The sequence below is a fragment of the Cottoperca gobio genome, chromosome 8, assembly GCF_900634415.1.
Source record: "Cottoperca gobio chromosome 8, fCotGob3.1, whole genome shotgun sequence".
NCBI classification, from domain to species: Eukaryota; Metazoa; Chordata; class Actinopteri; order Perciformes; family Bovichtidae; genus Cottoperca; species Cottoperca gobio.
This window is the reverse complement of record NC_041362.1, coordinates 11,217,104-11,243,675: the sequence shown is the minus strand read 5'-3', so window position 1 is coordinate 11,243,675 and position 26,572 is coordinate 11,217,104. Positions and strand designations below refer to the sequence as shown.

Below are 26,572 nucleotides of genomic sequence, written 5' to 3'. Positions count from 1 at the left end.
AAACAGCAGCACCATGTTCCCAATCCCTCTCTCTGTATGTTGTATCCTGCTTGGTCTTCAGCAGTTAATTTCCTCCAGTAAGTGATCACTTTTATCAGGCAACACCTGCCATTTGCTTTTCCCAGGCTGACATTTGATTAATTGACAAAATGATTTACTGGCAAATGTCATATACCACAGAGACTGAGGTAAACAGAATGGAAGATGTCAGTTATGTGTGTGTGTGTGTGTGTGTGTGTGTGTTGCATTTTTTTCTTAACAAATCAACACACTGCAGATCCGTTCCCCCATTTCTGGTTGGTTTATTCTAATCATGACGTGAATGTATAAACTGTAGCCTTCTGTCCTTCTTTTGCCAATTTCCAGTGCAACTGATCTTGCAAATAGAAACCCAATCTGCACACATGCATTGGACGTTATATTACATGTAATATATGTATCGATTGCTGCTAAATGAACCCAGACGACCACACGTATACTTAGGGTACAGAAATAGCACGGCTCATTAGATAAACACATAACATAAATGACCAGGAACACAAAGGGCTGGACATGGTGACACGTCATCTGTGTCAAAGAGACCTTTCACTGCACACATTAATGGATGAACGCGCTCGCATGCGCAGAACAGAGCTACCTGTACAGTGTATAGGCGTGCAGTGGTAATGTTTGGTCGATGTCATATCTGGCCATTAAAAGTATAGGACTACAAAAAACACTGCACTACCGCGGCTCTCTGTCCCTATTGGTATATTGATATAAAGAGGTTCTAGTCTGCTAGACACAATATAGTTCCTGTGAGTATTGCAAATACTACACCTGAGTGCAGAGAACTTCAGAGCTCCGTGCTATAAGAGAGCAAAGGAAGATGATCATTTATATCGACTGGGTCGAAATGTGAGCGTGCTGGTCTGATGCCGGAGGGAAATGGTTAGGCAGTTTGACTCTTCAGAGCAGAGTAGAGAGGACTTTGTAAGTAAATTACTCTAATGATTCAGCGGGTGGAGCTGTAATTGCTAGCAGGCAGGGAGGCAAAGCTGAAGAAGGCGACTTTTCTTTGTTATGGTGGTTGTTTCCACTCAGGACAACCACTTTTTACAAGCAACGTATATAGGGTGTTTTATAGAAAATGTTACATGGATAATCTGCGGTGTCTTTAAAGGGAATTCCTAGATATTAAATGTTCATCTGCAATTTTCTGTCGTGGTCCCATTAATATATTTGCAAAGTCTACTGAAGTAGAATATCTCATGACATGGTTAATCTATGTTTGAGACTGAGAATATGAAACTGATACTAAATATCTTCTAACAATTTAATTATACTGGCAAAATATTATTTACACAAAGGATCTCCTGTTTTTGAAGCATTTAAAAAGTAATTATAAAAACAATTAAGTAATCCGTCTCACTTTTATAGGACCTCATTTAAATGATTAGCTTTTATCAATAGTATTTGTGCGTCATGTCTTTTATAAAGTGGGGAAAAGTCGAAAAGCTTTTACTAAAGTCGACTTTTTAAACACCAGCTTACAATATAATATGCAAAAACATCAGACGGAGGGGAAATGTCTTTTGCTTTCTGTAGTGATTTAAAAAATTTTTGCAAATGGGGAAACACTTTTGCCGGTGCACTGTGCTGATTAAAATGCAGCGCCCCGTCGGCACCATATTGGTGTAATGCCGCAATTGCCGTTACGAAGGATAGAAATCCACCAAGTGCAAAGCTTGTTAGAAAATAGTGTTTTCCATGAAGACACCCGTTGTGAAAAGCTGGAGGTGGCCGCCTCATAATTCTCTATGCAGGAAAAACCCCTGGTGACCCAGTGAGCTGTGCTGCTTATACACAGTAATGATATTAATGACATGCATTCTTCATTCACTTTTTGCTCGTGTCCCACTGTGAGGAGGGTCAGAGGGCAGAGAAAGTGACAGTAGCAAGTTCAGAGCTGGTATTCTTATACTTAAAGCCTTTTTTTTTTTTATTAGAGAGAGCTTAGCACGAAGACTGATCACAGATTCACGGTCTCTCTGTCACTCATAATTGCGTACAGTGTCGTATAGCAGCATCTGGAAATTGTTACAAACTCACATGCCTACAATGGCTGAAGCTACTGGGAATATGGCTCAACTGCATGCACACGGCACCTGCACGTGAGTGCTGACGGCACTGTGACATGCTATTGCAGAGAACCAAACTGAGTGATGAGAAGACTATTATGCCACTGTAAAAACTTACACCATCCTGACTTCACAGCACGCCTCATCCAACCTTCCAACATTAATGGAGACTTCATGCCTCTAGGCAGCCCACTGCAGGTGCGGGTCTTGTCATCAGAAAGAAAGACGTAGAGCAACAGGAACCAGTGATGAAACAACAGCGAGGAAAATAGAAAAGAAGAGAGCGGAAGGTGAAGAGAAACCGGAGGGAATGGGAGAAGAGGAAGCGGGTGCTTTCTCTTCAAGGAGAGATGCTGATGCAGTCTAAGACCTTTTAATGTGTTGAATTGATCTCCGTCTCTTCGCTCTTTTTCTTCCTTTCTTTCACGTCACTCCATACTTTCTTCATCACACTAACGCACCCACACAAGCACACACTGAAGACTCCTGTTTCATAAAGAATCCTCTGTGCTATTGGCTCCCTAAATTGCCTCTCAATTTTCATTTGGCCGTTCGATTAGTCTGTGCGCCTGCTCTGCTTGCGCTCTCTCACAAACCAATAGAAGCGTTGCTTGAAGGCAGATCAATGGCCCACTGCCCCAGGAGGAGTGTGGATATGGTCTGAGTGTGGGTGTTCTGCTTTTCACCTTTTCTTCTCTCCGCTGGTTTCCTGCACTTCTTCATCATGATAGAGACTAAGCTTTCCCCGTAATCCTCCCTTCTCTTAACTCTCGCTGTGTTCCCAAAGCATGTGCTTCTTGTACTACAAATACTAAATGTGATGCAATATTTCTTTCTTCTTTCTAAGCATCTGTACCTCAACTAGTTTTTTGGTGATATGGTACTCTGTCCAGGGTATTTAATTTCCTAAAACACATAACTGCAAATTTAGCATGCCCTTTTATCTGTTTCAGTTCCCTCTGGTCGTCTCTGTCCCTAATTATTCCGATTATCTTCTCCTTCACATTTAATCCTCGTTTCATTGTCATCGTTGCACTCTTCACATTGCAAATGGGGGGGAAAAACTAAACTTGTTAGCAGTCCATTCAGTTTCAGTTTGAACTGCATACGTGTACCGCCCAGTGTTTTGTTTGTTAGTGAGGGTTACATTTCAACTTTTCACTGACATCACCTTTTAGCAGCTAATTAGATACAGTAGGTGTAACATAGTTATGCTGAGATCATGCCAAACCTCACTCAAAGTTGAGAGTGGGAGGATTCTTGGTTTTGATAAATATTCATTGCTGTTATGCTACAGTTATTGGCAAGAATGTGCGTTTTTGCAGGATCTGGTGGGCTGCCTAATGGCATAATTCTAATCATATTCTATCCGTCATTCAGCCTCATTTAATACGTGCACCTCTCTGACTGTCATCACCCAAAAGAAATTGTGTATGTTGGTGGAAATAAGTGGTTATGTGTGGGGTGTAATTCTTCAGGTTCTGCTCGAATCTTCGGCAGCTTTTATACAATCGGTAAAATGCTGCTTACATAACTACAGCGAGGGTAACGAGCCAACGAGCAACAGCTTTGCAGGCAGGTAGCAGGGCACACGGGTGATTAGCAAATAGGAACCAGGTGTGCAGGAGCTTACATGCAGACCAATAATGCAACCATAATGTGGCCGTTATATGAGTGAGGTGGAGCCCATATAAATACATGCATGTTAAATAATTAATATAGCTCAATATGCTCTTACGTGGTGTTATCATAACTTTTCTCCATTTTCCCATTTTGTAATAATACCGTAACCTCGTTATACATCAATTTATCAAGTTCTACATGACCTACACGTAAACAAACCTATGTCCTTCATTACTTACAAAACCAGTAGAAACTGAGAAACTTTGTTATCCCACTGGAGTTCCCCCTTTTTTTTTTTGCTACCCATCTAATGTAAGTCCAGAAAACCTAAACAAAAAACAAGTTATAAGCAGCAGAAGGCTTCAGACTTGAGTGTTGATTCTCAGCAGCACTAGCAACCCTTATTACATTCAGTGTTAATCTCCGAGATATTGCTTAATTGAGCTTTAACTATCATCACCCACCTGCTCTCTGTATTCCCTCATCTACTGTCTCCTTGGCAGAAGTCGGTCGTGCAGCCAGAGGCAGTTGGACAAAGACCTAATCACTTCACACCAAACTCTCCACTTGACATTTTCCCATCCTGGGGTCCAACCCACATTTTTACAAGGACACTGTGCCTGCAGCCTGGGGATACTGCTAGTTAATGTGAAGTAGTCAAGTTCAACCACACACAATATTTGACATGAAGAGAGAAAGGAGTTTCTTTCTGTCCTTGGAGACCATATTCTTTCCTCATACGAGAAGGTTGTTTAGATGCCGCTGTTGAAAAAAAATAAAAAAAGGTGCATATGATTTAAGACTATAGCGCGCATGGTCGAAGTGACTCATTTATCACATCTGGACCTGTATGGGGGGAAAACATGACAAAAGGAATATAAAGCAGAAAGAAAAGAGGTAATTTCTTGAGGTGGTTTAGACTCATCAACTTCTTTTCCCCTCATCACCTGAGCCCCACCCGAGGCTCTGCCCCAGCAGAGACAGCCGATTACACTGGTGCATAGTGTGTATGTGTGTGTTCAGTTATTTTTAGTGTATAGTTGTGTGTCTGTTTGTGAGTAGAACACCTGAGAGCCACAAAAGATTGATGCACTGCCATGAATCAACAGATGGGATTGTGTGTGCGTGTGCGTGTGCGTGTGCGTGTGCGCGTGCGTGTGCGCGTGCGCGCACGCGCGCGCAGGCTTGTGTTGATCCAAGGCTGTGACAGCTGTTTTGCCGGAGTGCTGTACACAATCTCTGTTGGTAAACTTAGCATTTTGCAATTATGTTTGTGCATTTGTCCATGTCAGTGTGTGTCAGGTATGCTTGTTGGAGGTAATGTCAGACAGCTGAGCCAAATCAATACACGTTTAAGTACAGGGAGGGCAATTAATGTCTTAATTTGTCTGTAAATAATAATAAGAATAAGGAGGAGGAGCATGTATGGCTTTCCCTGCAGTGGACAACCAAAGCCCTGATTGTGAGTGAATGCATGTGCTCGTGTATATCAATTGCAATATTGCATATTTTTCAGTGATTGATTAGACCGGTGTCCACTCTAGGTCTAAATGCAGTATTATATGTAGGCATTCACACCCCCCTGGCAAAATTACAAAGTCTGTGAGGACGATGAACCATTCCTTGTATAACTCAACTTTATTGGCAGCTATTTCAGTTGAAGTATTTTATTCTTTGGTACTGTAGCCTCTTCTTCATGATACCCAGTGTTTTACTTTGGCGGGGCTTTGAAGCAGCTCTCCAGTGAGTCAGTCCCGGGTTCCCCCGGCGATGGTGGGTAATGTAGTCATTATCACTGCTTTTAAATAGCTTCTGTGTATGTTCTCCAGAGAGTAATGTGTCGGTTTGTGTGATTGGGTTTTTTATTCATCTATATGTATTCTTGTGGGGATTTTGTTTATTTGATGTGCCTGTACTGTATGTGTGAACTTTTAGTGGCCTCTGCCTGCTAAACAGCTGTCCACTCATCTCTGTCTGGATGGCTACTTTAATATCTTTTACTTCTATCCTTGCTTTTTCATATGGGAATAAAGAAGACATATTCTCTTTTATAATAATTGCTCTTTGTTTCAGTGTGTTACACTGCATCGCGACAGGTCAGATGACTAAATCGAGGCTAATTTAAGTTTCTTACATAATAAATTGCATCAATTCAGACACTAATTTGCTTCAAGATGTGTCTCTGAATTTTGTTAAGACACACGAAATGAGCACACTGCTGCATAGGCTGTTATAATCTGCATGGATGTTCCTGACAGTTGCTTTCATAATGCTTACACTTGCTTGGGTGTTTTGAATGGTCTCGAGAAATTTGGCGAAACAGTATTTGCAGCTTCAATACGTTTTGTTATGCTCCATCTCTAATTGGTGGTTGTAGATACTAGTTCTCTAGAATTATATTTACAAGTGCATATAAAGAACAAATCGGTATGCTTCTCTTGACATTTCAGATGTTCTGTGGAGTCTAACATCCCTCTTTGCTGTCAAATTAAGCATATGTGAGCTTTTCAGATTAGAGGAGAAGTAAATGTAGTTGTCCTCTTCTTTCTCAAAGACTCATTATGCTACATGGAACTAGAAATCCGGTTAAGGCAGAAGCATTGCATTGCAGTGATGTGGTTATTGTAATCTGTTTTCATGCAGCTGTCAAAAATAATCAAATTTCCTCCTCTGGCCATTGTTATTTTTTAACAAAGGCTGGCATATTCAAGCAAATGTTACTGATGTATATGATCCTGCAGCCTGATGATGTTTTGTGCGTTTAATCAAAGAATTTGCTCTGACGGAGCAGAGAGATGACTCTGTAGTGAGAGCGCTCACAGATTGACTGTCACTGACTGTCTTCTTGAATGGAAGAGTTGATTGCAACGCCAGGGGAAATGGGCCTATTAAACTCAGAACGGCAAAAGTGAAAAGCGTGTAAAGACACAACAGATACACTCACACTTTTGTCCCCCTGTACATGAGAAGGTTGTGATTTCATAACTGCCAAATTCTCCACTTAAAGACTATTTTATTCGCATACAGTAACGTTGATGTGAAAGGGTCATCATCTTCAATTAACTCTAACCATAATGTATGCGTAGTGTGCAAATGGATAATTAATTCTTCCCAAATATTCCCTCTAATAATTTCACTGCTATTGTAAGACAATTCATTCAAATGAAAAGTTAAGAGGAGACTTCTAAAACAGTAATTCAGGCATTTATACATTAAATGTTGGTCATAAATGACATGCATGTCATCTAAAAATGACGAAAGAAAGAAGATTTCTATGTTGCCTACAAATATCCCAACTCGTTTTTATATTAACCATACATTTATCTGCTTCCCATCAGTGGGTGGCTACATAAATCTGAGCTAATGACTGAGAGAAATAGAGAAAAGAGGGGGAGTAAGACAAATGGTAGCACACCCACCCCCTTGTCCTTGTGCAGCTTTTTAATAGAGTCATAAATACATGAAGATGTCGAGTGCTACATGATGGTGGCAGTGCATAGCTTCAGGGCTGTCATACATCCATGCGACAGAGATGCAACGGACTGGCCAGGTAGACTGGAGCAGACAGTTATTAGGGAGCACGATAGGGCCGCAGCATCTCAGCGAGCATGGTGGATGGCTGCTACATCAATGTGCTGTACGTGAGGGAGTGCAAAGACATGCATATACTATTTGATCACATATTATTTGTATTTCCCAAAATGTCAACTATTCCTTTAAGATCTTATAAAACTGATGTTTTTTGTCTTCTGTTTGACATTGATCTTCCTAATATGGACAACGTCTCGGTGCACCTCAGAGCTCAACCCATTGCACTTGACTGTGTTACTGATCACCAGAGAACCGCTGTTGTTCTCACCCGCAAACACAGAACAAGGCCGGGGGACCATCGCCGGGTTCACACGCACACGCACACGCACACGCAACTAACAAGACTGATCACTCATGCAGATTGCATTCAACACATCCATCTGAAATTAATGTCTCCACATCAAAGGAAATAGAGTATGAAAAGTGAAAATATATAGATGGCAAGGTGATTTTCAGGCATGAATGCACATTAAGGCAAAGCTGCAACAGTATACCAAACACACACTAACATCTATGGAACATAATTAAGCCATCACCAAAACGCAGTTTTGAAAAATAACTAAAAGTTGGATAAGAACCGGTGAATGGTGCTTTGCTAAGCCACAAATATAGATATGAATTGCTTTTCCAATTTGAAAAAGCGTGATAATCAATCACTGGAAAAAGGTTGCTGCTACTGCTGGACTGTGAACCGTACATTTAGTATGAAGTACTGCACAGTCAAGTACCTTCACTTGAGTATTCTAATCGTCTGCTTCTTTATACTTCTATCCCCCCACTACATCTCAGAGGAACATATTGCACTTTTTACTCCACTACAGCTGTCGTTCAAACTGTATTTACATACAAAACATCTCAAAGATGTTTTATAAACTACAGTAGTTAAAATTCTACTCCACTCCACTCAGACCAAACAAACCATAAAATGCACATAAACATTCATGTTGCCATAATAATAATAATAAAAAGCCGTTTTTACTTTTACTTTTGATACTTAAAGTACATTTTTTCACAAAAAATGTAATTTTACTAAAGTAGAAACGTGACTTTTACTTTTAACATATTTTTAAATGGTGGCATTTCTACTTTTACTGAAGTAAAATATCTGAATGCGTCTTCCACTACTGGCCGCTGTACAGCACTGAACAGGATCTGACTGCTTGGGTTGACAGATGGGCTCTGTCCCTCTTTCTTTACTCCTCTTTGATCTTTGCTGTCTGTGACTGTCAGCCTGCCCCCCCCCCCCCCCCCCCCCCCTCCTCCAGCTGTTGCAGGCCTGGTGAATGCCAGACGACGCAAGACGGTTGCAGAGATGCCAGCTGCCAGGATGCCCTCAAACTGGCATCTCAGAAACTGCTGAAGGGCTGAGGTGGGGGTCTGTACTAGACTGTACCACTCTGCATCAAAGAAAGGGGCTGTAAAAGCCTGAACTCTTTAGCCATGTTTATGAAAGGTTGACAGTCCACCATCTACTTTGAAAAAGTGTTTGACCAAAAAAACAACCTATAGTAGTGTGAATGGAGATGAGAAAAATATGTTCATAAGTTTGCTTATGTGCACTTTGAAAATGTCAGTGCTACATTATAGGCTTAGTGGTTTTGCTAGTGAGCTGTTTATCAGTTCTGTTGTGTCACAAAGGAAGACTGTAATCATGCAGCGTAGGAACAAATCTGCCAGTGACATTTCACAGCTCAATAATTCTTTTCCATCAATTGTCTGTCTTTTGAATTAGAATTGAATTAAGTCGACTGAAGGGGCTAATTTTAGCAAAAATACGCTGATTGCACACTTAGGCATGCAGAAATCAAACAGAACACTGTGATGCACGACAGGCCTTTGCTCTTTTTCCTAACGTGGCTTCACTAACTTGCTGACGGACACATTAAAAAGGCCCGAAAGTCTCAGGCAGCAGGGTCTCCCCATCTGAGGTTGGATGATGTAACATGCATTGCACTAATATACACTGTTTATAATGTGTGTTCTACAGTATGAAGTACAGACACGGGGGCTATAGGACAGCATATTAAACAGCTGATGCATCTGATCTGCTTCATTATGAAACGCAATCTGTCCTCGTGCCACTTTGTGTGTAAAACACAAAGTAACTGAAGGCACCATGGAGAGAAACACACCGTTAGCCGCAGAGAGAGAGAGAGAGGGAGTGGGAGAGAACAAGAAGGATGAGATATCGCGGCCTTGGCGAAGGAGCAAGCAGAAAGTGGTGTTGTTGTGATGGTGAACAGAGGATGGAAATAGAAAAGCACACAAACAAACAAGGCTCAGTGGGAGAGTCTGGTATTTCAGAGCCGTGGGGTTCCTGCCAGGTCTGGTGTGACCGCTGCTCTGGCCTCCCCCTCGTCTTTCTGGGCGTCTGTTCCCAGCTCAGACGCTTGCTCTGTTCTGCAATTTGTCTCCGGGAAGTATAAAAATTCAACACATGCACTCACAAGTGTCTGTACAAGCGAGAAAGCTGGCTGTGCCTTTCATTCGGTCTTGTGTGCTAGTTGGTTTCCCTATAATGTTTGTTCTTTGTTTCCGTTCCCCGTTTCTCTCTTTTTCTTCTGTTGTCCCTCTTCATTATCTCCGCTTCTCTTTCTTTCTCTCGGCAACTCTTTTCTCTCTCTTAATCCTCGTGTACCTTTGAGACTGTACTCCCCGCCTCGCTTCATTTCAGGCTTCAGGCTGTTTTAATGCACCAATTAGTCTGTTGTCTCGACTCAAACAAAGTGAAAAGAGCAGATGGGGGGAGGGAGTGGATTCGTCGGGACAAAACAAATTCATCAGAACCTTTTTATCGAGACAACAAACACATGAGTGTGACTGAAACCTAACATCCAAAATACAAAATGACTAATGGACCATTTGTGAGCGGGTTACAATGAGTCACTGCCCTCAACGCGTGGGACCAGATATCGACACACACGCACATACAGAAACGGGACCTTTGACCCAAGTGTTGGCCGGGTGGAATTGATTTGATTGGCCTTTGGCTCACAGCCTCCTCCCACCTGCCGGGGTCAAAGGAGCATTGACCTCTGACACAACATGGAGGCTCAGAGAGTTTGGGCTCTTTTACAGAAATCCCTTATGGGCTGCTATCTAACAGAATCCTCAGTGAGGTGAGGTGCGCTCAAAGCCGTGACCTGCCCCTCTGACATCCCAGTTGGATACCTTATGCTGTCATGAATACTGTCATGAATATTCAACACTTGCTCTCGTCCTGAAGGGGGAATGTTCCACCGGCTGTTCTTTTCCACAAACTTAAAGAGGTGCCATATGCTTTAAAGTGTCACTCCTCTTAAGAATCCCTTTGACAAACTTGGTTGTTTAACACATTCAGTTGGTTTAAAGATTCTGAAAAGCAATGGGCCTCATAGGAACACTTTTGTATTTTTTATCATAAACTTTTCTTGCTTTTTAAAGTGTTTGCTGGTTTCACTTAACCAGGAAGGACGGGTGTTTCTAAAACTCTGACTTTAATACTTTATTACCCTCCATAGGTTATGGTTGCTGAGATAACCGTCAGGTTGAAGGAGATCGTGGCATGAAAACATTGTTTGCGTCTTCAGTCGTTGCATATGAAAAAAAAATGAAAATGTTATTTTGACTATAGCATGTTTCTGTCTTTTTAAAACAAATAACTGAAGCAATTATATGAAAGGGCATCGGAAAAGAACATCTTGCTACATTTATTACCTATTCATTAAAATGATTTATCATTCGCCGGATACAATTTACATACAAATGATTTCTAAATAAATCAAAAGTATTTCTCGCTGTTTTTCATGTTCCCTTTTTCTCTTTGCATAATGACATAACGCCCAATCATTCCCCAAGCAGCCCCACTTTTTTTAATGATCGTAAATTATGATTCATAGCTTGGTCAATCACCTCTTTGATCTACTGAATATAAAGATATATATAAATATATATATAGCTGTATGATTTGAGTGAACATATATACAATTGTGCATCATGTAGAAACAGGGGAGAGAGAGAGAGAGAGAGCGGTATGACATGCAACAATGGTCCCAAAGGCATGCGCTGTAACAATTCGACCACCAAGGCTCTCCGTGCTGCAAATTGCTCACATATGAGACAAGATTAAGATACTTGGATTTAATTTAGAGGAGAAGAGTGTAACAAGCCAAGACAAATTCATACCCCATCACTTCAGCAGTGTACCTATCCTCCTTTCACCGTTTTGACCATTATTTCTCCTCATCACAGGGCACTTTAACACAAGACAAGCTTGTAGTCTGTCACTTTCAAACTCCTGCAGGCCAGGTCAGACATCAGCCAGCAGAGGTGCCAAGGAACGTGGGGGAAAGAAAGGAGGGAAACTAAAGCAGCGGAAAGTGCACAGAGACCCGTCAGACCCCCCCCCCCAGCGTGTGTTGATATATTGGCCTAACCTTCACGTCCAGATTTCACTCACACTGTCTCACCGCTGTGCCCTCATTATTGTGCGTGGACTGGTGTGTTCTAGATCGTCAGTTTGCTTTTTTTTAATCAAAGAACGTATCTAGTTTTAGCTGTCAGCCACGGATTAATTGATTTTTAATAATATATCTTAAAACTCAAATCTTCGTGAAACAATACGCAACCGACAAAGAATCACTGTCTCTAATGTCGAACTCTCTGCCGAACTGCGCCATCGTTGAAAGAAATGAGTCAATAAAATGTCCATTAAATTCTGTTGGGTATAATTTGCATTGCAACTGTCTGGGACAAATCCGAGGCCTTAATTATGCCATCTTGGCTGACGGCTTCTTCCATTTACATCATCAGTCATAGAATGTTTATCCACGCTAGCTGCACGGCTCTAGGGATGGCAATGTTGGTCAGTCGTCAGTCTGTCCACTGCTCTGGCTCAGACTGAAATATTTGAACAACTGTTGGATGGATTTTCATGAAATTCGGTCCAGATTTCCATGTTGCCCAAAGGATGAATTATAATGACTTTGGTGATCCGCAGACTTTTCCTCCTTCACCACCATGAAGTCTGTGGTAAACACATGATCCCCTGATGATGATTGCCTGACTTTTTATTCAGCCCCATCAACACATCACACATTTCAGTTTTTCAAATACTTTGTTTTATGATGATTGAAATACCTGCAACGCTAACATCAGCCTCCGCTGTACTTGATGTTATCTACTACGATGGTGAACATGATACCAGCTTAACGTCAGTATGTTAGCATTTTGCTAGCATGGCTGTAGACTCTTACAGTAGTCTTGTTAGTACATTCCTTCGATATAGTGGCGACCTGTTCAGAGTTTCTTTCCTTTTCTGCCTTCTACCCAATGCATGCTGGGATAGGCTCAGTCTGACAGGAATGGAAGGAGCAGATACAAAGATAGAATGTAAATCAATAACAAACACACACTTAAACATATGCACATACACACCTATACACACAGATTCACACACACAGAGGTCCACACACACACACACGTTTTGAATAAGATATTAAGTGATTGCTATTGAGTGATTACTCCAGGAAGCGTCTCACTCTTGTGGAGGGGAATAAGTGGAAAATGTATTGCTTTGCTTTTAATTAACAAGAAGCTGATAAGGTGTGTGTGCGTGTGTGTGTGCCTGTGTGCTAAAAACCCACCTGTTTCGACAGCACCTTGGCCAATAATAATTTTTTTTAATTAAAATACTTTTCTCTGTATGTTGCACTTACATTGGTTTGGCTTATTTGAAGCTATTGTACTGCACTTAAAAGGATCTCACCTATTTGAAGCTAATATACTTCCAATATTCTTGCTGTTTGGAGTTTTATCCTAATTTTAAGCGATTCTTTTTCTGTTTTATGATCTTCTTTAGAGGAGCGACAGAGTCGAGTGTTATTCGCAGTGAGGCTTCAGCACTATCAACAAGATGATTAATTTGGGAGGGACTAAAGTTAGCATTGGAGTCCTCCGTAAATGTAGTGTGTGTGTGTGTGGTGTGAGTGTGTGTGTGTGTGAGAGAGAGAGAGAGTCTCAAGGTCCCTTTGCCAGGTCTTCTTGGGCTGGCCTCTCTTTCTCGTGCCTTGGAGGTTCCATCTAAAGGCCTGGTGAAGCTGACATTGGGTCTCTGTGAGTGTGTGGCCGATCCATCCCCATCTTCCTCTCTTGATCTCCTCTTCCACCGGTTACTGGCCTGTTCTCTGACTCATTGTTGCTGATTGTATCCAGCCAGTTCAAGATCCGCCTCAGGCAGCTGTCTGTGAATGTTTGTACTTTCATCATGGTGTTCTTCGTCGTCCCTCAACGTCACGGCAACCAATTATTTACCTCGCCTCTGATATTTCCGATCTTTAAAGTTTGAACACCAATGAAGTTTTATTTTGATGCATGTACCCTTCAGTAATTTATGCATTTTCATATATTTTAGTCCCATTTCTAATAACATTAAAAAGATGTAAGCCAATGCTCTACAGCACAGTTGGTAAGCAGCTGTACTGCCCACTTATCTGCATGGAGCATGAAACTGCTGCCAAAAGACCTCAAATGTATTAAATTCAGATTGAGGCTTTGACATTAATTTACTAAAACAAAAACACACACGTGACCTCGAATGATCATATCGTCACGTTAAACTAATGGCCTAAATCACAATGGCATGTTCGTAAACTGGTAGTAATTTCTTATGTTACGCCATTGACAGACTGATTATTTGTATGTCAATAGTCATATATTGTCATAACCCTTTTGTGTGAAATGATTAATAAATATCATATATTCTATATTTGGTTCCAGTTTTTTGTAGGTGTTCCAGAGATATCACGATATGAGAACATGACGGGTATCATCGTTCATGCTATTATATACTGTAAGTTCAGACGTGAAATGATTATTTTTACATATTTAGCTGTGACTAGGTTATTCGGTGACAATGATGGAAATAGAAAAAGTAAAAAGTCCACATAATACAAACCTATTTTAAATCAACGCACACATTTACATATGCTGCGTTTAATAGACCTATAGATTTGGCAACCTTCGGCGGCTGAGTCTCTTTGTCCTCACATAGTGGGACACAAACTGTTCAAACTGTTGAAAGGTTCTCTCTTCTCTGTGTGTGTGTGTGTGTGTGTGTGTGTGTGTGTGTGTGTGTGTGTGTGTGTGTGTTATTGCATCTCATACATAACTCACATAGAAGCGTTCAGCGTTACACTTGTAAACAAATGCAATCATTAAGTAAACATGTACATTACAAGCTAGAAATCCAATCCAAAGTCCCTCAGCACCGGTGATGCATCTTTCCCTTCTTTACTAATGAACAAAGAGTGAGTTGTGTGTGTGTGTGTGTTCCTATTAGACATTAAGATTGTATACGTGCACTTTTGATGTCTGTTTTTCAGGCCCAACTGAAGAGAAAAGATCCACAGTTGTTTTTGCACTTGTTCAAACAGGAATGTAATATGCAACAGATACGCAGGAGATGAATGAGTCAGTGTTGCCAGCATCTTATTACGCCTCATATTCCTGTAAGGAAAATGCACTTGTCTTTTAATTAATGGACAAATTTGTGAAACTCAAATTCTTTTTACACAAACCATCCTTCTTAGTAGAGCAGATTATCTCCGTGTTTTCTATTTTTCCTATCATTTATTATCCTATTCTCATTTTAAACTAGGATTACGATTCACTTTTGCTGTTATTTGTAATACAAGTTCTGTACCCGATGATGCGATTAGAGCAAATTGAATTTCGGTTAAAAAACTATCCACAGTGCGTATTATTAAAGGCTGATTGCACTCCCAGACAATAAAACAAAAGTCTACATTGCTTATGATGTTTTAAAAAAGGTTGCCCATTGAAGTTTTTAAAGAATTGCCATCTGCTGTCTCCCCCACATTGATGGACATGTTTTTTTTAAAGGGAGACTCCATTGATTTAAGCATTACAGTCTGTTTACATGTGTTAAAGCAAAGCAATATAAAGCCCTTTGTAAGAAACATTATCCGCTGCTGCATAAGCACTTAAATATCTGACCAAACTGTCGGCGTCAGTGTTGTATTGTGGGTAATGTAGGCAGATGAATGTGTGGAATAAAAGAGGCGATATCTGTGCTCCTGCTGCATGGACTTTGATCTTCCATCATGAGTCTGACAATGTTATAGATGTACAATACTTAATCAGTGGAGTGCTCTTTCATTACACAGAAAGTAATCTTAAACAACACCAACATCCAATTTATAAATGTTTACTGATCCAGTAAAAGAGACTTATAAATAATAAAACAAAAAGCTGAACAAAACTCAGAGGAGCAGCATGTCACTAAAATGAGAACAGCTGGTGCTATATAGATGTGGTTGTAGACTGAACGTTACAGGGCAAGTGGCTGCATGTGTCCACCAAAATGCACACAATGACATTTGGACACTGTGTTTGTTGCAGGTGGACGGCCTGTTTGGCACTTCAAACCGCAGCACCCCTGCATCTCGTCTGTTAACAGTTAATGATCTGTTAACAAGGGTCGGCGGTCGGTCAGGAAAACAATCTTAGATCTCTAAATGTGAGTATACCGTGCATTGATTTATATGGTCAAAAAATGTCCTGATTTAGCTTGTAAATGCCTTTTCGTTTGTTTGACTTTGAAAGTTAAGAATGGCTGTAGGCGTGTGGACCCTGCTGCCTCCTCTGATTACTGTTAATGAGTTTAGAAACAATGTTAAACGAGCTGAGTAACTATGAAACAGGAACTGCTTAACCTCACACCATTCACACACACACAGTTTCCTCCTGCTGGAGAAATAACTTTAGGCTCTCAGCAGGTGCAGATTTTCTTATAAAGTTTCATTGGTTGTAAAATGTATGGTTTGTTTTATGTGTTTTTTGTTTCCACTTTATGTAAAGTGGTAGAAGTTGTGAATGTCAAACAGTTCCATAACAAGATTGCTGCACGGTTGAAACCATGTTCCTCACAGTATAGTCCTTTGAATATATTCAGAAATGTATCCATCTGAAAGAACATTGGTAGATCCATTTTATGACAACATCTGAATGTCTAGAATAAATTAAATTTAAAGTGCAACACCACCCACTTCCATCTGCCTATATGGCTGTGGAGGAACTTGAAGAGTTCAGAACTTTCTTTTCAAAGCAGACGAGTGCTGTATGTACAGAGTGTTACTGTAGGAGATAATGAGGTAAATATTGCTCCTGTGGTCCCCCAGTACAGTTGTTTTCCTACAAAACATGTTTTGTTCTCAGCACTTGATCTTTGGATACATTTAATGGCCACTTTAAGCAGCAGGTTTTTTTTTTTGGTTAAAGCTGTAAAAAGATTTTTCAGTTTACTTTAAAAACTTGCGCGCATGCTCAGTTTATGTTGATGGAGCTATAAACTTAAATATAGTTTCATCTGAAATTGGTTTAACTATATAATGGCACAGGTTTAATGTTTAGTTGAATTCAAGTAGGACACTTGAAATGCAATAGGGCCAAGGACGTTGTCTGAGGATTTGTCCCGGGAGGTCCACAAACATGCCCGTGGGACGGACAGTCTGTGTGAATTCTGGTGCCTACATCTGGACAGGGCTTGGACAGGTCCCAGATCTCTGACTGGGTGACAGGCCTGTCTGCCAGCCAACCTTGGCCATCTGAGGTGGTGGTGGTGGTGGGGGGGGTCGGAAGTGGGGATTATGGAGGTGTCAGGCTGTAACAAGGGCAAACAGGACATCCAAGTGTCAGAGAGTGAGTCTATCTTGGCCTAATTCTGCCTCTCTCTCTCTCTCTCTCTCTCTCTCGCTCTCGCTCTCGCTCTCGCTCTCTCTTTGTCTGTCTCTCTGTCTCTGTCTCTCTCTCTCTCTCTCTGTCTCTCTCTCTCTCTCTGTCTCTCTCTGTGTGTCTGTCTGTCTCTCTCTCTCTCTCTCTCTCTCTCTCTCTCTCTCTCTCTCTGTCTATGTCTCTCTCTCTCTCTCTCTCTCTCTCTCTCTCTCTCTCTGTCTATCTCTCTCTCTCTCTCTCTCTCTCTCTCTGTCTCTCTCTGTCTCTCTCTCTCTCTCTCTGTCTCTGTCTCTGTCTCTCTCTGTGTGTCTGTCTGTCTCTCTCTCTCTCTCTCTCTCTCTCTCTCTCTCTCTCTCTCTCTCTCTCTCTCTCTCTCCTCTCTGTCTCTCTCTGTGTGTCTGTCTGTCTCTGTGTGTATGTCTCTCTCTCTCTCTCTGTCTCTCTCTGTCTCTCTCTCTCTCTCTCTCTCTCTCTCTCTCTCTCTCTCTCTGTCTCTGTGTCTGTCTCTCTCTGTCTCTCTCTGTCTCTCTATCTCTCTCTCTCGCTCTGTCTCTCTCTCTGTCTCTGTCTCTCTCTCTGTCTCTCTCTGTCTCTCTCTCTTTCTGTCTCTGTCTCTCTCTGTCTCTCTTTCTGTCTCTGTCTCTCTCTCTCTCTCTCTCTCTCTCTCTCTCTCTCTCTCTCTCTCGCTCTCTCTCTCTCTCTCTCTGTCTCTGTCTCTGTCTCTCTCTCTCTCTCTGGCTTTGTCTCCACTTGCTTCCAATATTTCTCCACACTTTTTATTATCAAACAACACAAAGGCAGATCAGTCAAGCTTTCACAAGTATAATGAAATAATTTATTTTTTGTTCTGATGGGCCCATTTCCCAACACTACTTCATAATTTATTTCCAACTTTAGCTCCCGTTTTCCCTCCCAACTTTTTCAAACTCTGGAAGTGCCAAGTCATTATCAGTACGCTTGGAGGAGGAATCCAAAGCTAAATAACGTTCCCAACGCAATCGCTCTGCCGTACACGCTGCAGCAATGTGCTAAAATAAATCGGAGTAGAAACACTCATCAATCATATTGTTGAGCTTCCTCCTCTCAGCTTTCTCTCTCCTTGTGTGCGTATGTGTGCAGCTGAGAGGACAATGCACTTGAATGTGTGTCCGTTTGCACATGTGTGTATGGGCTATCTGTGTTTGTGTCTAATCTCTTTATTTTGTGAGAAACACAAAAGCAGGGGCTCCCCGTAAAGTCTAATAAAAGTGATTATAGAAAAAAGAAAAAAAAAGGACGGGTGGTACAGAGGCACCTTGGAGCAGCTGCAAACCTCCCAAAAAGCTGTAATTACTTCCCCCTTCATCTTTCCCCCTCTCACCGTCTCCCAGAGTCTGATTACTTACCTATGAGAAAATCTAATTGATGCAGCAAATTGGCAAACACACTGTGAGAACTTCTGCACCAAGCCAGTCGATCCTGACTAGATAATTGGGAGAAATGTAGCTTTACACCTTCCGAGGTCTTTGTGGGAGGGCTTAAAAAGGGGATGCGGTATCTGTCTTCTCAGACCGGTGATTAGAATCAAATGGAGTCCAGTAATTACAGATTGGAAAACCACTGGGAAGGCTAAAGAGCTAGAATGTAACAGGGTGAAGACTTTCTCCACTTTGCTTGTTACAGCAGCACACACGCAAGACTTATGCTGGAGCCACTTCATAAAGTTGTTTTAGTTGGGCCTGTGTATGTGCCTGTGTTCGCTACTACTATACACACACACACACACACACACACACACACACACACACACACACACACACACACACACACACACACACACACACACATAAAGACTAAAAGTCAGTCACAAGCATTGCTTAACTCTTTGACATATTGTTTTCTGTTCATAAAAAGTAGTTTATTCTTTTCACATTACACAAGTTCCCAATCTAAACGTCAGGGCTACATTTACTGGGCAATGTCCTCTGCCCTAAAACAGATGATGTGGCATAAGAAGTGGTTTAGAATTGGATTGGAGGGCTCTCACTGTAAACATAAAGTGCACTCCAAATGATGCAGCCAATATGTATAACACCAAAAGAGGGGGTTGGGACAGTCGATGGAGCAGAGGCATACCAAATTGGTGTGAGTGGATTAGTAGAGTAATAATGATAACTGTCGGGTTATAAAGGCCGCTGTACACCTGTATGAATGTGAATGAGTTCTACAGCTGGTAGTTAAGCAGCTGCTAAACCAGCCACTGACTGTGAAGCATGAATACAGCTGAAGCTTAGACTGTGCTGTATATAAAGATGTGTGTGACTATATGACAGCTACATTTAAGTGAAGCCGAAACAACTCGATCGCCCCCTGGTGGCTGGCTTCAGTATAGGCCATAAACTAAAAACTCAAAGTAAGCGGCGAAGTACATTTTTCCCAAAGATGGTTTCTCTCGTTTTAGGCAATTCTCATCACGCTTGATGTATGTTCAAGTGTTTTTCTGATAAGCTTGGTCTTAACTTCAATACCGTGGCTCCAGCCCCACGATCCCTTGAGCGCAGACTCTGTTTCCAAATATCGTCAAAAGCGCAAAATGATACTCCTCCATATTGCAAAAATATTCTGTTATAGTATTTTTCTCAACCCACATAGTGAGGAGGTTGGGGAGGATGGACGGGGTCACCAAAACATCAGACAGCTGTTTCCCACTGGCACAGTCTATGTTTTTGTTTTGCTTTTTAGGATGAACATTATCACTCTCTACGTGTTTATTATTGTAGCCATGACAACGAAGGTCTCCTAAGTACTAACCCAAACCACAATGTTTCCTAACCCTCACACAAACAAACTAAATCATTGATCTAACTACATTTGTTGTCACCCTGCATCATGGCTGCTTTATAAGTCCTCCTGGAGCGTTCGACCTTCAGTTGCTCCCTCTGTCCCTCTAACTGCACATGCAGCCTAAGGGGGGGTCAGCTTGGTTGTTATAGAGGTCTTCTGCCCCCCCCCCCTTCCCCACCTCCCAACATGTAAGAGCCGTGGCAGGCGAGCTCCTCAGGGCGGTCTGCCCAGCACGGTGACCCCTCCGACAGAGAGGGAGGGAGAGAGCGGATGAAACGTGCAGTGGAAGAAGGGAATACAGTATGTTTGAGTGACAGAGTGCTTGTATGTGAGAAAATGAAAGATGGAGGGACTGAAAGGGAAAAGGAAACAGAGATTGACCAAGATAAGTGCCGAGTACAGAACAAACATGAAGAAAAGTGACAGAGAGAGAAAGGTGTGACAACCAGAGACTAAATCTTGAGAGACAAAGGACCAAAGGAAAAAGCGAGGGAGAGAGGAGCAAAGCGGAGACAGACAGTCGCTGTGACTGCTGCTGCACACAACAGCCCTACAGGCCAGCACAGACCAGTCCTCCAAATGTCAGCCCAGTCAGGACCACCCTGGGAAGCCAGCAAGACCCCCTGGGACCTCCAGAAAAGCAAATAAAAACTGACGTGGGAGAGCTGAGCTGCCACTTGCACACACAGGCACAGCACTGCCTCTTCTCGTACTGTGTTCCAAGAACATGTCTTGGCTTGTTGTGTTGCCATGCCTGAATGTGTTCCCTCATATACATGGGTCACAGCCCGCTTTCAGATTCCGCTGCAGCCAATGCGGACGCAAGTTTTCTTATAAAAAATCAAATAATTCTCTGAGACTTTGTTCCTCTCCAGACTTAGACAGACTACAACACGGATGATAGAGGGTGATACTGAAATGGCCTCATTCTTTCAGTCTCTTACTAATGCAGAGATGAAGAAGAAATGAAAACTGTCCAGTCGAGGGAGCGCTCAGAGAGCATATGAGAGAGAGAGAGAGAGAGAGGGAGGTGGTGAAGAGATAGAGAAACACAGACAGAGATAGAGAAACGGAAAACAAAAGAGATAGACGTAGAGTGGGAACAAAGCACCCTCTCCCTGCTCAGGGGTTGGAGACAAAGACAGAAATTAGAGCCAAGAGGAGAGGGAGGAAGAAGGGAAAAAAGGAGGCGAGCAGGAAAGAGCAGTCTGATTAATTGAGACAGAGTCAACTGACCGCAAGTCATTAAGCTGCCACTGGGCTGAGCGCCAGTCACTATTCATTCTCCTCACTACCAATCTCTGCTCCTCCGTGTTGAGCCCTGTATCATCCCTGCGTCACCTCCCTGCTTCTTTCACACACTTACTACCACATGGGCGTAATTCCTTCCAGACAGGATGGCTGTTCTCAAAAAGAGCTTTTGTCTTCATTAGGCATCCACTTGGAGGGATGGCTGCTCTTGAGTGTAGGATGACAAATGGTGATTGTTTCATTGCACCAAGACCAAAAACAATGTGTTTTCACCAGTCCCAAGATATACAGGGGGCACACGTTGCTGGTTTGTTTGAGATATGTGTGTAAATCATGAGGTGTTTGGAGGGATTTATGCTCATGTTGACTCTTTTTGTGAAACTATCATTAGGAATTAAGTTGAGTGAGTGTTGATAGAGACCTGGGGTGTTTTGGAAAATAATAACTCCATTACAAAAAAAACAAAAGAGTGTTGCAAGCTCCTAAACAGAGTGATACATTTCAAAACTTAATTTTGCAGTTGTCTAATCTTAATTTAGTGTTACCTAAAGCTGATACAGTTATGTAATGGACAAGATGTCAAAGTGTTGGTCCTTATATTTCACGTCTTGCTCTCATGCTCTCATTAAAGCCCCTAAAAGATTTGCATTTAATATCTTTATTTCTGTGTACAAATATACATTCACACTTTCACACCAGCATTTTAAAATTTGCGGTGGAAGTCAATTTATTCCAATGTTGCTGCGATCAGTGAATTCACTCGCCGGGGCAAAGTCCATCCGTGCTTAGCTTTACTGTCAAGTTCAATTTGAGCTATTGTGACTTGTAAGAACATGTTCTATAAATCTACAGTGTTTAGCAGGTGCAGCAGAGTGTTGTCAGCAGCACAGACGACATCCAGGTCAACTCTTCTATACATCACGTCTCCTCACATGATCGGTCAGTTCCATTTTGCGTGATTTAAGCAGCATCCTGCTCTGAGGAAAGGCTCCCTGAACCACTTCAGGGACTGTGGGGTTGAGCCAGAACATGAAATTAGTGAGGCAGTATGCAGTGCAGACAGCGTCCAGCGTCGGGGCTGGCTCACACTCAATTTAGTCCATTTGGATTGCTTTCAATCAGAGACTCCTGAACAGCCTAAATAGTGCAGCAGAGAGCAGGATGGGGAGAGACAATAAATTCAGTTCTGAGATCACAGTACGCCTGCTTTAAAGTCCTTACATTAGTTTTATTCTATTTGATTGTTTTTTTTTTTATTAATCCACTTTTTATTTCATGCTGTTTAACTACTATTACTGTTTATTATAGCACTTTGAACTGCACTAACCTTTATGAAAGGTGCGATACTAATAAAGTTGTATTGATTGATCACCGCCACTCAAACACACAGAGGCACACTGCGACACACACAGTCTGTGTGTCAGCTACTAGCTAGCTTACAGCTAATGTCTGTACAGTTGGTACATGACAGATGTCCAGCGGTCAGATTTTCTTTGCTTTCTGTCTAAACACACACTTAGATTGTCTCCTACAGCATCACACTGCCTGACCACTGACATCTAATTAAACTCATAGAAATACAAACGCACACACATGTTTGCACATATAAACTATTAATAAATCCAAATGTTCCCATCTGCCTCGCACTGAAACTTCCATATACTCCCACTTGTTCTTTTCTCCTTCTCGCTCACACACTCGCAGCCTAAGATGATACCACTTTACCCGCCAACTCAACACCAGGCTCATATGACAGTCCCGTTTCCCAATTGCTTCTCCACTTCTCCTGACACTCATACTTCCTGCCTGCACACCCAAACAACGAGAGAGAGAGAGAGAGAGAGAGAAAGTGGGAGGTGAACATCCACTCAGGCTCACGGAAAAAACACCAAATGGTATGGAAACGTTGCCCGAAGCTTACGCACTCAAAGGTTCTGCAAGTCTTTCAGGCGTACAACTTTGCATGGGCTGTGCCAAGCTTTTGTACTGACTGTCTATTTCCCTGCCTTTTTTGATCGTTTCCATCACCATGACAGGATTGCTTCTATAGATCAACTCGCTGTCATTTGGCTGGATATTCTTCAGTTAGTGCACTTGACTGTCATCTCTCACCTTTGCTGAACAGTAACTACAGTGTGTGCAGGGGGGTCGGGGTCCCTGCAGTGCATTTGCATTTGTTTCTAAATACAGCTTGTATGATAATCGGGGAAGATTTTTGTGAAGCGCGTATCGAGGCTTGTGTCGATGACGTTCGAAGCCGTACCACGTGACTGATTCAGGAACAGGTTCGGGGGTTTGGCGTGTAATTCAAAATATAAGGGGGAGCGAACCGCAATTGAGCCCCCTCATAATCAACACTTTATATAACCGCGAATGTGTGGGTTGTTGTTGTCGTAGTATGCATTGTTGCTGTTGAGTTGTTGGTATTGCGTTTGTATTGGATCATTATGGAGCCAGCCAACTAGCGAAACAATTGTTACGCACGCCAGCATCATCTTCCTTGAAGCAAATGAAGCACCATGAAGCTTCGGCCCATGAGCGAACCAATTGGATGGGAAGCTTCATCTCGCCATCACTAGTGGAAAGAGTTGGTGCCACGAGGGTGGTTGGAAATGCAACAGGGTTTAGACTGTGACGGAGGGATTCATTTTTATATTTGTACGCTGACAGGAGTTCACATTGACAGTTGATTCATTTTGAAAAAATAACATTTTGAAAAAGGAAATTGAAGGCCCAAGCTTTGTACATCTCTAGACATGTCAGGTTTCTGGGAATGTAAGTGTCAGTCTGGCTGTTGGTCAACTGGACCACTTTGGTATTTGGATAGATGACCATGAAATGTGGTCCATGCATTCAAGGAGTCAGGGATTCAAAGGTTTTATTGTCATATGAACAAAAGCTACAGGGTAGTTGTTGGCAATGAAAATCTTAAGTCCTCCAACAATGCAACGTACAGTATACACAATATAGCCTCGCAGTGCTGCCAGCATGTCTGTAGACCTTTTTTAGTCTTCTTCTATCTTTACAATTAGATTGTTTGTTGGTGTATGTACCACCACGTCAATACTACTAATCTAAAGCAAACAATGACATCATTCCATATCAAAACAAATACAGACGAGTCATGTTTTCTCTTCAAATCAAAAAGCCAGAGCTGAGCTCCTCCTTGGTACATAGTGCAGTATTAAAACTGAAAATGTCAGAGACCTACTTGTTGAGGTGAGCGCAGCCATGTTTGAATTGAACAGAAGATTACAGAATTTGAATGGGTTTTTCCTCCAGCGTGACATTTGGATGCTCTCTTCTGAATTCATTAAGTGTGTGTGTGTGTGTGTGTGTGTGTGTGTGTCTGTGTCTGTGTCTGTTTGTCTGTGTATGTGTCTGTGTGTGTGTTTAGGGTGAAATTCTATAGTGTAGTTTCTTTGTTTTTACCCCTGACGGTGTGTGTGGTGCAGATGTGTTTCGGCCTGTCTCTCCGTGTGTCAGTTGTGGGTGGAGGTGTCTCATTACGCTGTAGTGATGTGTTCTTTTCTCTCCCATCCAGCACCTCAGGAGTGGATCTAGTTACTGGCTAATGGCCGACACCCTCCCCAGTTCTCCACTGGGGACAACCTGACCCAGCTGTCTGTGTGAGTCATACCAGACACCCCCAGTTCAACTGGGGGCGTCTGTATGGCAAAGTGAGAGGTGATGGCGGCCTTTACTTTTAGTACAGTGTATTTCTAAGTTTGCTCACATTTCATGAAGTGCAGGCAAGTGTTGTTTGTTTGCACTGGCAGGGTTTTACGAGTGCGTGTAAGTATGTGTTTATACGATACTTGCATATGCCTGCTGTTTGCCCTAGATCAGTCATCAAAACAGACTGGATGCTGTTTTGCTGTGAATCTTTTACCCTCCTCCTTGTATCACAGTTCCCACCCACTGTTTCACGATGTTTAGCCCTCATACGGCAGCACTCGGTTAGACTGACGCAGGCATTTTAGACAACCAAGGCCTCAGCAGATTAAATGTATCCGTAATCAAGAGCTGTCTATGCGATGCGTTATCCCTCCTGTCTTTGTGACAGTCTTTACATAGCTGATTCACACACTGACAAAGCAGAGGACGGATGATCGTTATAATCCCAACAGCAACATTAAAAACGGTAAAGAAAGACATATGGAAAACATTTGTTTTCGTAGTATTGATATAGTAATTTCACAGAGCAATTTTAAGTAGCTGAGCTGTCATGAATAAAAATAAAAAATAAAACATGCTGACATAACAACCTAATGTATTTTTCCCATATCACTGTAGATACTCTTATACAACTAACTACACAAATACGTTTCAGAAAAAAACTCTTGCAAGCTGACCCCTTGAAAACAGACGCACTTAGAACACTTAGCAAAATGTCAGCGAGCACCCTGGGTCCAGGCTGATTAGCCGTGCAGGAGAGCATTTCACATTACACAAGTGCATTTAAACTTAATAGTGCTTCATTGAAACAGCCTCTGTTATATAAAAAGCAATGTGCAATGCAAAATCTGTGGGAAGAAAAAAAGAAGCTCTCTGCTTGCTCTCATCATTTTCTTTCAAACCTTGTTTCACACACATGTGGACCGATGTTTAGACCTCAATGTTTCAATCGCTGCAGTCAGCACACCCGATATACGAGCTCTCCAACTTCCTGTCAGTTACACGATTCACTTTCCGATGATTTCTTGCCCACAAGTTTTTCCGTTTGTGCAGCAAATAAGCCGTCACACAGCTTTTACATCTCGTTCTGTGACATCTACAATGTCGAGGTGGTATCGGAGAAGGAAGGGAAAGTTCTGTTCTGTTGGGAGAAGACTTGATGTATTTGTATCATGTTGCCTGGTGACGACGGCTTCCTCGCCACTTAAAATATCTACCTCAACCTGCTCTTATTTCACTCTCTTTCCACCGCTTACTTTTGTTTCCTTACTCCTCTGCGAAGCTACAACAGTGGTCACACGTTTTAATAAGTAAACTACTGAATTATGAGGTTTGATTTTTCGTCCCCACAGTTATAGAACACAATCAGAGGTGATAATTGAAATGGTCGAGCACTCTTCAATACATTTTCTCTCCACTTCTTTTTTTATCAAGGCACAATAACTTTTCTCAGCAGCTAATGGAGGCTCATTCCTTTATCTGCCCTGCGCTGATGTACATCCACAGCACAGCCAAAAGGGATAACCAGCACAGGCTTCTTTATTTTCTTTGAATCCCTGGATCAAGTGGTAAGACTTTTGTGTTTAATGCTCCGACGAGCAGTCAGAACCCCTAGGTAGGACTCCGAGCCAGCTGTCTTCTTGCTGTAAAGCTCTTTGAAATGGAAGTGAATTCCCCCCTTGCTTTACCAGCCTGAGTAAATAGCTAAGTAATAAGGACTGAGGAGGATGGAGCAGAGCGAAGATGTGTCAGGA

The 26,572-nt window shown here is 42.0% G+C and overlaps 1 long non-coding RNA gene across 1 annotated transcript in view; it reads left to right on the top strand.

Moving 5' to 3' along the window:
* LOC115012449 (uncharacterized) overlaps positions 1–26,572 on the top strand; it is a 130,324-nt gene that overhangs the window by 32,900 nt on the left and 70,852 nt on the right. The window contains exon 2 of the long non-coding RNA XR_003832684.1: positions 15,735–15,852. This is a non-coding gene — a long non-coding RNA (uncharacterized LOC115012449). The remainder of the gene's footprint in view (positions 1–15,734; positions 15,853–26,572) is intronic.